Source organism: Equus quagga, chromosome 7, assembly GCF_021613505.1.
Source record: "Equus quagga isolate Etosha38 chromosome 7, UCLA_HA_Equagga_1.0, whole genome shotgun sequence".
NCBI lineage: Eukaryota > Metazoa > Chordata > Mammalia > Perissodactyla > Equidae > Equus > Equus quagga.
In genome coordinates this window covers 49284019-49298695 of record NC_060273.1, presented here as the reverse complement: position 1 = coordinate 49298695, position 14677 = coordinate 49284019, and the positions used below count along the sequence as shown (strand labels likewise).

Sequence of the window (14677 nt, the reverse complement as noted above, 5' to 3'; positions counted from 1 at the left end):
ATTTATTAGGCACTTTTTATGTGCCAGATATTGAGGATAAAGATGAACAAGGCACAGTCCCTATTCTGAAGGTGCTCATCATCTTGGGGGAAGGAACAGAAAAGTAGACAGATAATTATCACGTGGTGTAATATGTTATGTCAAAATAGTAGTTTCTTACATCGTGAGCTTATCACCTGCCAGGTACTGTTCTAAGTTCTTTACCTACATCTTCTCATTTTATCCTGAAAAGATTGAGTCACTGTTGTATCCACTTGTGTATGAGAACATCAAGGCACAGACATGTTAAGTGACTTGCCCAAGATGGTCAAGTTGCTGAGAGGCAGAGCTGGGATTGAAGCCCGACTCCAGAGCCCATGCTTGGCCCACTGCCCAGGGCTGCCACAGGGATGCGCACGGGGAGCTGGGTGGGCCTCAGAAAGGGCACCTCATTGGGCCTGGGCAGGCTTCCAAGCAAGGCTCAGATGGCCTGAGACTTTGAGGATCCCCAGGAATGAAGCAGGCAGCAAAGGGGGAGAGAATGGACTTCCAGGCACAGAGAGCAGAACCTGCAAAGGTATGGGCGATAAGGACCAGCGTGCCGGGGGGGGGGGGGGGGGGGGGGGGGACGCAGATGAAAATAATCATAATCACAGTAGCTAGTGTTTACTGAGTGCTGACTAGATGCCAGGTTCTCTCCCGAGCTCTTTACACGTAGCCACCCTAGGAGATAGGGGTTATTATCCCATTTTACAGATAGGGAAAGTGAGATGCAGACAGATTAAGTCACTGGACTCTGACCACGCAGCTATAAGCAGCAGAGCTGAAAATGCAACTGGAGAGGGGAGCATGAGTCAGACGGTGAAAAGTCTCAAGAACCAAATAGTTTGGACTTTAGAGAAGAGTCATAAAGGCCTTTGAGTAAGGGCCATGGTCAGATTTACAATGCACGGGGCAGAGAGAAGGTATTCATCCTCCTCTCGGCCCTTAACCACTTCTATGATCTCATTTAAACACCATGACCAACCTGTTGAGATGAGTACCATTACTCCCATCTTATAGATGAGAAAATTAAGGCTCTGAGGACACGAGTGACATTGCCATCACTAGACAGGGGTGAAGACAGAATCCAAACTCCCGGGCATCAGGCACCAAAAGCCAGCTGTCCCCATTATCAGAAAATGGAGGGAATGGCAGAGAAATGGGGAGCGGGGGTCCCATCCCCAGTGGGTCACGGCACTCACCCACATGGGGGATGAAAGTTCCCTGGAGAGTATGTAGGTCACCTCCTGACAATAATTAAAACGGAGAGTTGCAAAGAGATAAAACTTTACAAAGCATTCTTGACATTCTTGCCCATGGCTGGAACAATATTAACTTTCGTTTGGGGGCGTTAATGGGCAGTTCCATCAGGTTTTGAGTAACTCCTTCCAATTTTCCTTTTGCACTGGAAAATCTCTACCTTCCGAGTCCAGACACCCGCCGTTTGGATACAGTAGGAGGCTACGTGCGATGCCACCACGCGAGCACTTTCCATCTGGAACACATTTGGGCACCAAAAGGCCGTAATCATTTGTGATCCTGAGAACATGCACCAGAGACAGTTCACTGGGAACTTTAAAGAAAAACCAAAAAAGACAGAGGCAACTATGTAAACATGTAAAACTTCTCTGCGAGGGGTGAGAGACGTAATGGATATAAAGAGCAAAAGAGCAGACTGGAAAGGAAAACCAGCCCCGTGCGGAGGAGGCCGTGTCATCTCCATTGCGCAGATAAGAAAACCGAGGCTCAGCAATGTTAAGTACTTGCCCAGATCAAGCGGAGGCTGAGTTGGGATTTGAATCCTGTCAGTTTGACTTCAGAGCATGAGCCATTACGCCCTAAACTATTGTATAATTAGAACAACAAGAAAAAGAGGAGACTTGAAAAGTTAAAAAATATATATATTATAGTAAATATTTTACACAAAATCAACACTTATTTGGATATAAAAAGTGCATTCCACCTGATTAGAAAAAAAAATCCAGACCCTAACATCTAAGTGAGCAAAGAGCATAATGTGTGCAATTAGACAAACTCAAAAAGCTATACAACCTTTGAGAACACTCAAAGAAATGCAAATGAAAACAACAAGAACTTGTTGTTTAGTATCAAGCAAATTCAGTGGAAAATAAAGATAACCTCTAACGCTGGTGAAGATGATGAGAAACTGAAACACCGGCACAGCTGTGGGCAGGTTTAATAGGTTCGGCCTTGCTGAAAAATAATTTGACAACCTATTTCAAACATCATACACATTTCATGTGAGTTGACCAAGTCAAGTCAGGCCTGGAAATTTATCAAAGTAAATAATCTGAAATGAAGACCAGGCTCTCCAGAAGCCTTATTGACAGTAATGAAAACATCAGAAGCCATCAAAATGCTCAATAATAAAGTAGTTGTTGCATTAGTTATGGGGCGTCCCCTCAAAAGACTTCGACACAGTCTTTAAAATTTCCTTTTAAGAACACTGAGTAGCATCATGGAAAACGCTTTTGCTAGAAGAGAGAAAAGAGAAGCTTACAAAATGGCATCTAAGCTATGATTGAGATAATAAAAAATTTATCTGCAAATGGACAGAGACAGGAAAAGAACATGGGCAAAAATTGTTTGGGTGGCGGGATTGTGGCTAATTTTTTATGTTACTGTTGATGCAGTGTTTGTGCAAGAGAGAAAAATCACACTCATAAAAATGATAGCTCTGTGATTGTATTGGGCCAAATTCTTCCAGTGCTAAAAATATGTTAAGAACTTCTGGAAAGCCACATTAACTCTTTAAATTACCACTGTGGGACCCTTGAATGTTAAAAATAATAATAATAGTAGTAAAAAAAGAGGCCAGTAAGTCAATGCTGCTTCCAAATTTACCACGTTAACTGCCAAGACATATCTTAGGCATTAAGACAATGTCGGCCAACAAGCCCAAATATAGAAGAGTTGGAGGCTCACGCGATGTCTCCAGCCGAGTATGGACAACCGCAGCACACCCTCACAGGTCGGCCTTCGTGCATTCGTGATTCTCACAGTATTTCCCACAGTTAAACTCACTCCCTGCGTGAGGGCACCCCCACCTTCTAACTTTTACAGCTGAAGTTTCTAAGCTAACCCCCAAAATCCTAGTTGAGACGCCATTTCACTACACTGTTCTCGGAATATTTCAGTTCATTTGATCTTGTCCCTTTGGGGGGACACTGAGGAAAGAGCTGTGTCCCTATTCTGTGACGAGTCCCCACAGAATCTGGCATCATCTCAGCCATTAGAAATGCTTACCACATGAGTCAGTTTCCTGCGGCCACTGTAACAATTCACCCCAGAATCGGTGGCTTAAAGCAACAGAGATGTCCTCTCTCACAGTTCTGGAGGCCGAGAGTCAGAGGTCAGTTCATGAAGCTGAAATCAAGGCCTCGCTTCGTCCTGGGCCTCTTCCAGCTTCCACGGGCTGCTGGCAAGCCTCGGCTTGTGGGTACATCACTCCTGTCTCCACCTGTGTTGTCCCATTGCCTTCTCCTCTTGTTGTCAAGTCTCCCTCTGCCTCCCTCTTATGAGGACATTTGTGATGGCGTTGAGGGCCCACCTAGATAATCCAACATCTTAACCTCCCCACCTTAAGATCCGTAATATAATCATACCTGCAAAGTTGCTTTGACACAGCCAGCAGACCCAGCATTGGCAGTGTAGCCATAATTTTCTGATTTAGTAAAAACAAAATTGGTGGCTTGAAATTAAATCATGCCAAAGTTTTGATACGCTTATCTTAGGATACTAATGAAACACTTCAAAACACTGATCTGAAGTGTCCAGATTCTCAGATTTTGTTGTGTGAGTTTTGTTTAGTGGCATGTACTTTTTTCAGTGAGTGTGTGGCACGTGGCCGTCCTTGAACACGTGGTCACCTTTGTTGTGTTGGCATGCTCAGTCGCTTGTACATGCAGGGATAGCATTTGAACAAGTTTTATCAGCAAGCAACATTTACGGTTAATAAACAAGGTTTCAAAAATCGTGTAAGAATGGATTTAACCCCACCGAATGGAGAGAGTGAACTTCAGGTCCCTGTAGCTCTAGCTCTTGCTTGCTGTATTAGTTTAGAAGCTAGCGCTGCATCTGCTGTGCATATTCTGATTTTACTAAAGTAAAAAGTTAAACTGCAAACGAAAAAACCCTGTAACCTGTAACATTCACAGGTTCTGGAATTAGGATGGGGATGTCCTTTTGGGGGGGCCATTGTTCAGTCCACCACACTACATTCCATGGAAATAGAGCACCAAGTTGCCCACTTTTCCCTTAGAAACTGGGTCAGGAGGAGGACCTTTCTTGCGCCCAGGAGCCTTCTAGGAACACAAGCTCACTTGCTCATCCATCCCCTCTCTCAGCAATCATCTCGGCCTTTCCTTGACCAGGCTCAGTGTTGGGCACCAGGGGTGTAGACATGAATAAGACCCAGGCCTTGCCCTTGAGTTGCTCAGGGACGAGTTGGGGGCAATACTGGAGTAAAGAACTTGTGATGCAACGTGGCTTGTGCCAAAGTAAAGGCTGTGAGCAAGGCACTGTGAACATTCAGACTGGGTTCCCTTAAGACAATTCAGAGACAAGGAAATGTAACTCTGGTCTTAGTTTATAAGTGGGAGCCAGGCAGGCAGAGGAGGGGCAGGAGGACATTTCAATGTGGCCTGGAAGAGCTCAAGGAACTGAGATGAAGGTGTCAAGTCTGGCTCAGTTGAGGCCTAGGGGATGCATGTGGGAGTACTGGCCAGACCAGACCTGGGGAACGAGACTGGATTCCATCGTGAGAGCTGTCACAGCCATAGAGTGTTCTAAGCAAGCAGTGTCACCACAGTTTCACCTTAAAGAGTAAGGCACCCTCTGACCCAGCGTCTCATTCACAGGAATCACCCCAACAAAAATACACACAGAGATATGTGCTTAAGGATGCTTGCTGGAGTGTTGTTTAAACAGATAAAATTTATAAACACATACAGCTCAATAGCAAAAAAAAAAAACAGTCCAATTTAAAAAAGGGCAGAGGATCTGAATAGACATTTTTTCCAAAGAAGACCTACAGATGGCCAACAGGTACATGAAAAGGTGCTCAGCATCACTAATCTTCAGGGAAATGCAAACCAAAACCACAACGAGCTATGGCCTCACACCTGTTAGAATGGCTGTTCTCAAAAAGACAAGAGATAACAAGTGCTGGCAAGGATATGGAGAAAAGGGAATCCTTGTGCACCATTGGTGGGAACGTAAACTGGTGCAACGACTATGGAAAACAGTGTGGAAGTTTGCCCCAAAATTAAAAATGTAACTACCATATTATCCAGCAACTAAAACACTAACTTAGAAAGCTATCTGCTCCCACATGTTCACTGCAGCATCATTTACAACAGTCCAGACACGGGAGCAACCCAAGCATCCATCAGAGGATGAATGGATAAAGAAAATGTGACGTATACACATATATATTAGGATATTATTCAGCCTTGAAAAAGGAAGGAAATCTTGCCATTTGTGACAACATGGATGGACCTTGAGGGTGTTATGCTAACTGAAATAAAACAGACAGAGAAAGATAAATACTGTATGCTCTCACTTATATGTGGAATCTGAAAATAAAAAAATTGAACTCATAGAAACAGAGAACAGCTTGGTCATTCCCAGAGGTGGGGGGGTGGTGGGGGGGGTGAAATGGGTAAAGGGGGTCAAGTAGTACAAACTTCCAGTTAGAAGATAAGTCCTGGAGACGTAATGTACAGCACGGTGACTACAGCTAATAATTCTGTACTGTATATTTGAAAGCTGCTGAGAGAGTAGATCTTAAAAGTTCTCATCACAAGAAAAAATCTGTAACCCTCTACAGTGATGGGTGTTAACTAGACATTGTGGTAAGCGTTTCACAATATATACAAATATTGAATCATTATGCTGTACATCTGAAACTAGTATAATATATCAATTATGTCTCAATTAAAAAATTTAAAAATAGCAAAAAAAAATTTACAAACAACTTGAATGTCCCTCAGCTGGCTCTGGTTCAGTAAATCATGGTTTGCCCTACTATGGGAAATTAGACAGCTTATAGAAAGAATGAAGAGGAGAGCTGTGTATGGACATGAAGAGCTGTTCAGGGAAAACAGCGAGCTATGGAACAAATGCAAGGTGTGATCCACTTATATTACTAGAAACCCCAAACTATATGGATTTGTACGCAAATATAAGCAGAGAGGAAAAAGTCAGTCAGAATACACAAAAATGAATGATAGTGAATCTCAGATGAGGGAGTTGAAAGGTATTATAAGTTTTGACCCTATTTACAATTGTATTTTTTGATGTTTTTAGGTAAGAAGCATTTATCCACCATGTCTTATGTACATAATTCATGAAAGCCAAAAGAGAGAAGCAGATGGCTCAAAAATTAAGTTGAATAAAAACAAAGGGCAATACGTCAGGCCAGTTTTCAGAAGCTCTTTAGAGACGTGCCCACTCGGCATGTGTGGAAGGTAGATTGTCTGACATGGCTGAGGCTGGAGGCAGGGAGGCCGGTCAGGGTCCCCATCAGCCCAGGGGAGGGCAGAGGCGCGGGTTACAGCACTGCAACTCCAGAGAACAGAGGACAAGAGTTTCCAGACGGAAGCGAATCGACGTGTAGCGCATGTTAAGTGGAAGAAAGGGAGCAGCAGGCTACCTTGTGGAGGCTGACTCCCGGGTTTCTAAATCTAAGGCGGTGGAGGGAATGGGCTGGGGGCGTTCACTGAGAGTGATGCTCTGAGGGAGAAGAGTCAACAGCCTCTGCTTTCTGGAGACCTTGGAATGTGTTGCCTTCTTCCTGTTGGCCGTCTTTCTGACATAATGGTCTCTCTTTATTCTATGCAAAAAAGGGGTCACCTGTAGGACAGCTGGTTCTCATGGTCCAAAGGGAAGGGCTCCAAGGAGACAGGGGGTCTCTGGGGTGCCAGGGCAGACCCTCTGGCCTAGGAATCTCAATAGTGTCTCTTACCCAAGAGTTGTCCTCTCCGAGTAGTTCTACGAGCTGCCAACAGGTGACAGTCACCCGGCCTGTTCCCCTGGGAGGCACCCAGGCCGCCTCCTTGTAATTGACCTCTGGCTACTTCCCAGCTCTATGATACCCAATGCAAGGTGGTGCCTGCACCCCAAGGCCACTCCTCCCAGTTGTTGGCATGTCCACAACTTAGCTCCCTGCCTGGGTCACTTGACCTCTAACTTTATGGACAAACTTTCTTAGGTGTGACCTAAGAGTGACAGTGCACCACTCAGCTCTTTAGCTGGCGCCTTATGCGGGAGGCTGCACGGTCACCTCCAGGGAAGGGACAATGTAGAACACAGAGTGGCTAGTGGCTTTGCTTTTCTTAGTAATGTTTATAGGGTTCCCCCTTTAGTAACAAATGACATACATGTCCTTCTTTCCAGAAATAGTGATAGCTTTGTGATCAGTTTTAAAATTCCAGATATAGCCAGCCATTCACTGGTGTCTCTGTGGGAGAGCTTCTCAGATACAGCCCAGCCCAGGACAACAGATATCAGTTGAAGTGAATAACCCTTATTGCCGAAGTTGTCAAGTGTATGTTAACGTTGAGACTAACCTGCCCTGTGTCTTTTGAGTTCCCAGTCACATCATTGATCAACTCTAATATCTAGGCTGCAACCAAAGCTTTATCTTCTCTGAAAACCCACAGGCTATGAAGTTTTTGTTAAGCTGATGTGAAAGAAAGAAGGAAACCAATAATTCTGCAACCTCCAGCCCTGCTGAGTTGTGCTGGCTGCTTTTTACATGTTTTCTCATTTAATTAACACCACAGGCTTGTGATGGGGGTACTTCTGGCTCCATTTTATGGATGGGGAAACTGAGCCTCTGAGAGGGTGAAGTGACTAAGTCACATGGAAAGTTGGTGGCAGTAAAGTTGCAGGCCAGTCCATCTGAATCCCCACTTCCACCCACGGACTTGTGGGGTGGCAGGGAGAAGGGGGGTGTGTGTGTGTACGCACGTGCGAGCACACGCGTGCTTACACAGACTTCTTGAGCATGCTGTCTCCCACTGGCCCACGGTGGCTGGCTCCTCCAGCCAGAGCTGCCTGGACATCAGCACACACTGCCCGCCACCACCCCGTGGGTTCACAGTGATGAAGTCTCTGTTGGCTAAATTTGCTGGAATACAGACCTGTACTTGGTCCTCTCATTCTGAGATTTTGACTAAGAGGCCTGGGGCTATGAAGGACATTCAGTCCTCCAAATGCCCCCCTCCAGGAGGACTATCTGCTGCCCAATCTGTGGCCAAAGCTGCCGTTGCCCTGCAGTATTCATTCTTCCCTTCTCCTGCGGTGTCAGAACTTCTGATTGCAGCTGGGCGCGTGGAATAAAGACAGTTCTCAGCTTCCCTGGCAGTGGAGTGTGACCATGTTACTAACTTACAGCTAATGGCACAAAAAGAGAAGTGTTTTCCCTTTCTCTTCTTCTCCTTGCTTCTGGCTGGAATGCAGACGTGATGGCAATAGCTCTAGAAGCCGTCTTGGACCATGAGATGGAAGCCACGTGGTGAGAATGGCAAAGAAGCAAGAGAGCAGGGGCTGAGGGCACTAAGAACCATGGAGTTGTCCAATGATTCTGAACTGTCTGCCTGCCTCCAGACTTCCCTTGTGAGAGAGAAAGAAACCTCTATCTTGTTTAAGCTACTGTGTTAGGGTTTTCTGCCATCTGTAGCCGATAAATGATAAACTGATAAATGATCTCGTGTCAAGAGCTCCTGGAGGGTAGGGTCCTGGCATTTAATACCTTGTGCTCCCAGATTCCAGCCCAGTGCCTGCCCTGCAATCGAGGCGCAAACAGTGATGGAGATGCAGAGTCGGAAGGGGCCTACAGGAAGCACCTAGACAATCTACTGCCGCGGCCTAAAGCTGCTCTGTCATCTCCCCCTTAGAATGTGCTGCCCACCCTGTGGACCCGAGCTGGTGAGTGGCTTCCCCATCCTCACCAAGGTACCAAGTCCTGGTGATTCTACCACCCAAATATCCTAGTGCCTACCTCCTCCTTTCATTCCTCACTCACTCCCCGCCTCCATCTCTCCCCAGAGAGATCTCCGAGGGGTCTCGTCACCTCTCAGGTCTGGACCAGTTCCTCCCCTCCTTAGGAATCCATCCATGGCCCAGTACACACACTGGCTGCCTGAGGGCCAGTTGGAAAAAGAAAAGTTTTAGCTCTCATAACTCTTTGAAATTTAAAATAGTTTCCAATATTTGCATATGCAGAGATTTCCCATGTGATTACAGATGTCTCAATTCCCTTGAAAATCAGAAGATGGCGTAAGTTAAGACCTGTACTTCCACTTGGTCATGATCAGCTGGAACTGGGCCACGTGCCTGCTGCTGGAGCTGGACCCGAGCTCTCTACCTGCAGCATACTCCATGGCTCACCTCACACGTCCCACTGCCTGCTAAGCCCTGGCAGGCACTTTAGTGTGCCATCTCTCCCAGCAATAGTGACGCTCATTACGGTGGTGGTGGTGGTGGCGGGTGCAAGTTTGGGGATCCATTATATTCAAAGATGGCATTTAAGTTGCACCTAAAGGAGGCATGGAATTTTCCAAGTGGAGTCAAAGGGAGAGGCAGCAACATGAGCAATGGCATAGAGATATGAAAGGAAATGACATTTTCTGGGAATAGAAAGAAACCACTAACCCTGCTTACCTAGAGTCAGTGGGGTGTCACTGAATGGGTAGGACGTTGTCCTCTTGCTCATAACTTCCCATCCTGACTCGTCATTCATTTATGTTGCCTGCGTGGTCCCTATAGGGAACTTGACATTTTGACCCCTCGGGCCACAAAGTCAATTCTAAATTCCTGAGATCGGCAGATGTATGTCAGGATGGGCCCATCATGCTGTGACAACAAACAAGCCCCAAATCTCCGTGAAGCCAACAGGCTCATTCTTACACATACTACTGGTCCATTGTAGGTTGACGAGGGTGTCTTCTCACAAGAGTCCTTCAGGGACCCAGGCTGACACAGCTCCATCTCCACAGGCGCCACGTAATGCTGAGGCAGGAAAGCAAAACATAGTGATTCGAGTACTGACTCAAAACTTTCACTCAGGGGTGACATGTGTCACTTCTACTCACATTTCACAGGCCAAAGAGAGCCCCATGACCGCTCCTGTGTCAGAGAGGGCAGAGAGGAACAATCTTACCTGGAAGGAGGAGAGCCCCAGTACTTGTGAACATCCCTCATGACAACCCCGGCACACAGGGCCATTTGCCATTGTCTCTGCCCCTTTCTCCAGCCTCACTGTTGGTCTTCTCACCCTTGCCCTGGCCTCGGTCATACTAAACTAGTTGACGTTCTAGGAGCTTCTCATGTATGTTACTTCCATGTCTTTCACATGCTAGTCTGTCTGCTTGGGGGAGTTGTCCCCCAATTCTCCAGGAAAACCCCTTACATCTCTCAAAACTCCACTCAAGAAGGTCCTTATTTGGGAAGCCTGACACCACTCCCAAACCCTGCATGCACCTGGGTTGAGTTACGGACTTCCACAGCCCCGGCCATACTGTTGACATTGCTGAACTTATCTCCTGCCTTGTAACTGACTTCATGGGTCTGTCTCCCCAGCTAAACCGTGAAATTCTTGAGCGTGGCCTGGAACCTAGCTCAGGAAGACTAAATATTAGACACACGACGGAAGCAGCGTGGCACCTGCAGCAGAAAGACTGCTGAGGAAGCCCTGGCGAGCAGGAGGGAAAACGTCCCCCGAGGAGGACAGCAGCCTCTCAGTTTGAGCTGATTGTTGTCATGAAGGGGTGTGGCCCAGAACTGCTGCATCTTTCAGTTTTCCCAGAGAAACCAGACATCTGTATTTTCACTTGGAAACTCAATTTCTTGATGTCTGGATTTGCACCTCCGGGACACGTCCTGGAGCACTTTGCTAGGCTTTGGGGGGCAGGCAGCTCGCCTACTAATCCTGACTCTGCTACTAACTGGTTGTGCAACTTTGAGCCAGTTGGTTAACCCCTCTGAGACTCAGTTTCCTCTTCTGTGAAATGACAATAATAATAATACAATAGTACTTCATGGTATTGTCATGAGGATTAAATGATGGTGAACTCAGGATTAAAGCATCTAGCACCATACTGGGTGCCTAATAGGTACTTATGAAATGCAGATTATTAATATCATTAGATAATTGCATGTGTAACTGTATAATTACGGCTGTGATAAGTGCCAGGAGAGGATGAGTGCGTCTAGGGAGTTCTGAGAAGAGCTAACAGGAGACTTGACCTAATGGAGAGCATCAAGAGGAGTTCCCCAGAAAATCACATCGGAGGTGAGGAGATAGATAGAGTGTCAAATGGTCTGGGGGACCTGGGGTCCAGGTAGAATCTACGGCAAGTAGGAAAGCTCTAAGGTGGAAGAAATCAAAGCCGAGAAGGGAAATGACCTCTGTGGCAGGCACTAGGATGGGCCCTGTTGAACCCTCTACAAAGATATCGATCAACCCAAGGTCCAATATCTTCATTTCTCCACTTAGAAAGCATCTGTGCTTACTACACTGTCCGACACTGCCCTGGGTGCTAAACAGATGTGATGAAGAACCAGCCGACAGCAATTTGATATCAAATTGTGTAATGTCCAGACTCAGGGCCAGGAAGAGATGTAAACGGTACTTCAGTAGTTCTCCAGGGAGCTAAGCTGAGCTGTGTCCAGTTCTTAGCCTTCCAGTGACCTCACTGGGTCCACGGAGAGACCCCAGAAGGTCCAGATGGAGGATCTAGAATCTGACTGACGTTTGTCCCCATTCATTGTTTTGCCTCGGGCAGACCTTTCTGTCTCACACTGCTTTCTTGGACCAAGGGCTGCAGCTGGGGAGTCCTGAGCTGCTGCCTTAAGGGGAATCCAAATGATGTCAGCACCCAGAGAACGGGCAGAGAGCTGTCTCCTCGGTAAGGACCCGGGAGGCCGCTTACACCCTCACCAGAGGGAGGGCCTGGACTGCCATGAGCAGCCCTCACACCACCAGGAAACTGGCTGTCTCTTAGAAATCTTTGGTGGGAGGGTTCTTTCCAAATTTTTTAATTTCCCTATTTTAAATATGAAATTATATATGTTCCTTATAGAAAAACTGGAAAGTACAGATTAAACTAAAAGAGAAAGAAAGAGAGAGAGTGAGGGAGAGAGGGAGGGAAGGAGGAAAGAAGGAAGGATGGAAGGAAGAAAAGATGGAGGAAGGGAGGGAGGAAGAAACCCTTCAAATTCCCCAACCCAGCAATAACAGAGGCAGGTACAGCTCCAGGCCTCTCCTGAATGCATCTGCATATTGTACACTGAGTAGCCTGCTGTTTCCCTTAACAATTGTCCTCTGAACAGGTCATTATGTAAACCAATATGTATGTAAAAATTGTATGCATTGGCCATAAAGTGTTCCATTTTATGACTATACTATAATTTGCTTAACCAATCCTTGACTTTGAATTGTTAGTTTCTTCCCAGGTTCTCCCTATAATAAATAATGCCTATCTGGGGAGGTGCCATGGGCATAAAGTGGAGGCAAAGTCTATTCAGATCCTCTGCCCTTTTTTTGCAAAGTTAGGACCCTGGCTCTTGTTAGCAAATGAAATGTTGTCATCTCATTTCATGCTCAAGCATGCCTTCTCAACGACGACCCTGATATCACCCCCAAGGGGGTGAATACTGGTTCTTGGAGCCAGAGAGTGAAGAAAATCTTACTGTTTTAGTGTGTAAAGCACAAATATATGTAGACTACATAAAATAGATGGACAGGATATCTGTGATATTAAAATTGCATGAGAGTTGCGGGGAGGATTGGAGATCAGGAAAAAAAATATCTAAAAGTCTCCTTAGGGGAACAATAATGAATAAAAGGTTGAGAAGCACGGTGCTACAGGGGTTCAAGTTCACTCAGACCAAACTGATGCTCCTCCTGAGTAGATGGATTCTTTCATCCTGACCAATGAACTCTAGCCTCCAGATGTCAGTGTGCAAGGGGCAAATTCTGGACTGAGGTAAGCGATGTGTACCTTTTCTCCTCATTTAATGATGAAGGATCAAGCTCGTCTATGTGAGACGAGACTCAGAAGACATGAAAGGTGTAATTCCTTCCCTCAACACATGCACGCCTGTCGGGCCGCTGCGTCTCCCCCGAGGCTGCGGCCCCAGCCCTTCCCCTGGAGAGCGTCAGGGCATCTGAACGGGGCCCAAGGCACCGCCACAGATTTAAGACCGGGACAGTCATGCTCCTTCTCATCTGGAACTACTCCGTAAACGAGCAAGTGAGGCGGTGAATTTATACTCATAATATCCTCATTAGCTCCTTTGAGTTATGATTAGGTTTTCCCATTTGGACTTTTTTCCCACAGATGATAGAAGTCTTAATATGCCAATAAAATACATCTAAGAGACTTTCAGAGGGAGATCTCAAAACCCTTTATAAACATTAGCTCATTAACCCTCCTCACACCCTGAGAGACAGGCAGCTGTCACGTCTTATTTTCCCATTAGAAATGAGGGAAGCTGAGGCCAGGAGATGAAATGCTTCTCTCCAGGCCTGCGGGAGGGAGTGGCGAGAAGAAAGGCTTCGCCCTGACTTCTGTCCAGCTCACTTAACACGCCAAGGGAAGGAGATATGTGAGGACCTACTACGTGCCAGGCGTTGGCTTGCGTTAGTCAATGTTTAATCTTTTTCACATTCCTTTTCAGGTTCACAAAAACCCTGCGAGCTGGGCAGTTGAAGTGATTTGCCCAGAGTGACACATCTAGTCAGAGACAAAAGTGAGATTCAACCCCAGGTCTGCCTACATGGGGAAGACAGTTTGGCCTCAAGGCTGGTGTTTTGAGCATGTGGGAGCCAACTCTGATTCAAAGAAGGAGGTGACATTGACCGCACACGCTTCACGTCGAGATCAGCTGCTTAGGGAGGTATACAAGATGTCAAATTGGCAGGGAGGCGGCTAGACTGGGCTCCAAGTAACCAAAGAAATGTCATTGCTTCTCAGTGAGCTTCAAGGAGGCTCAGCATCGTGAAATCTCCAGCTCCAAGACACCAGCCCTTCCTTTCGCCTTGGGGAAATGTCAACCCCTTTAGTGGAATTATTCTTACGATTACTGTTATTATTATTATTATTATTTTAGGCTTTTACATGAATGTCGTTGCATGATCCCTCCCTGTAAATAAGCTTTTTCACATTCTCATGGGGAAACGGGAGGAAAAGAAACCCACTTACCAATTGCCAGGCTGGGGTAGTTAGAGCAGCTTCCAGCAGGAAGACGTGCTCCAAGCACCTATGTAAACTGATCATCTCAAGTTACCTTGGTATTCATCTATAGAATTTTTCAATTATGTATGACTAATTTTGCACAAAGTTATTATTTAAAGCAATTTGTCTCTGTGTGAGAGGCAACACCTTCCCCTTCCGGAAAGGTGGGCGGGGAGACCGTCATAACCCGCCATGCTGCAGCTTGAGTTATTAAGCGGTTACAGGAGTTCAAAAGAGAAAAATAATGAACAGGTAAGTCATCACATGTAAAAATCCCTCCTCTATATTATCAAAATACAAATTAATTATAGATAAGATCAAACGACTTCTCTTTAATGTATGGTTTTCCCAGAGAAGGTAATGAAAACAGTGCACTTACTTGCCTGTGG

General features: G+C 46.0%; 1 long non-coding RNA gene across 1 annotated transcript in view; it reads left to right on the top strand.

The window, feature by feature from the left end:
• LOC124241561 (uncharacterized) overlaps nucleotides 1-13941 on the top strand; it is a 54893-nt gene extending 40952 nt beyond the window's left edge. Inside the window, exon 3 of the long non-coding RNA XR_006889248.1 lies at nucleotides 13732-13941. This is a non-coding gene — a long non-coding RNA (uncharacterized LOC124241561). The remainder of the gene's footprint in view (nucleotides 1-13731) is intronic.
• The last annotated feature ends 736 nt before the right edge of the window (nucleotides 13942-14677 follow it).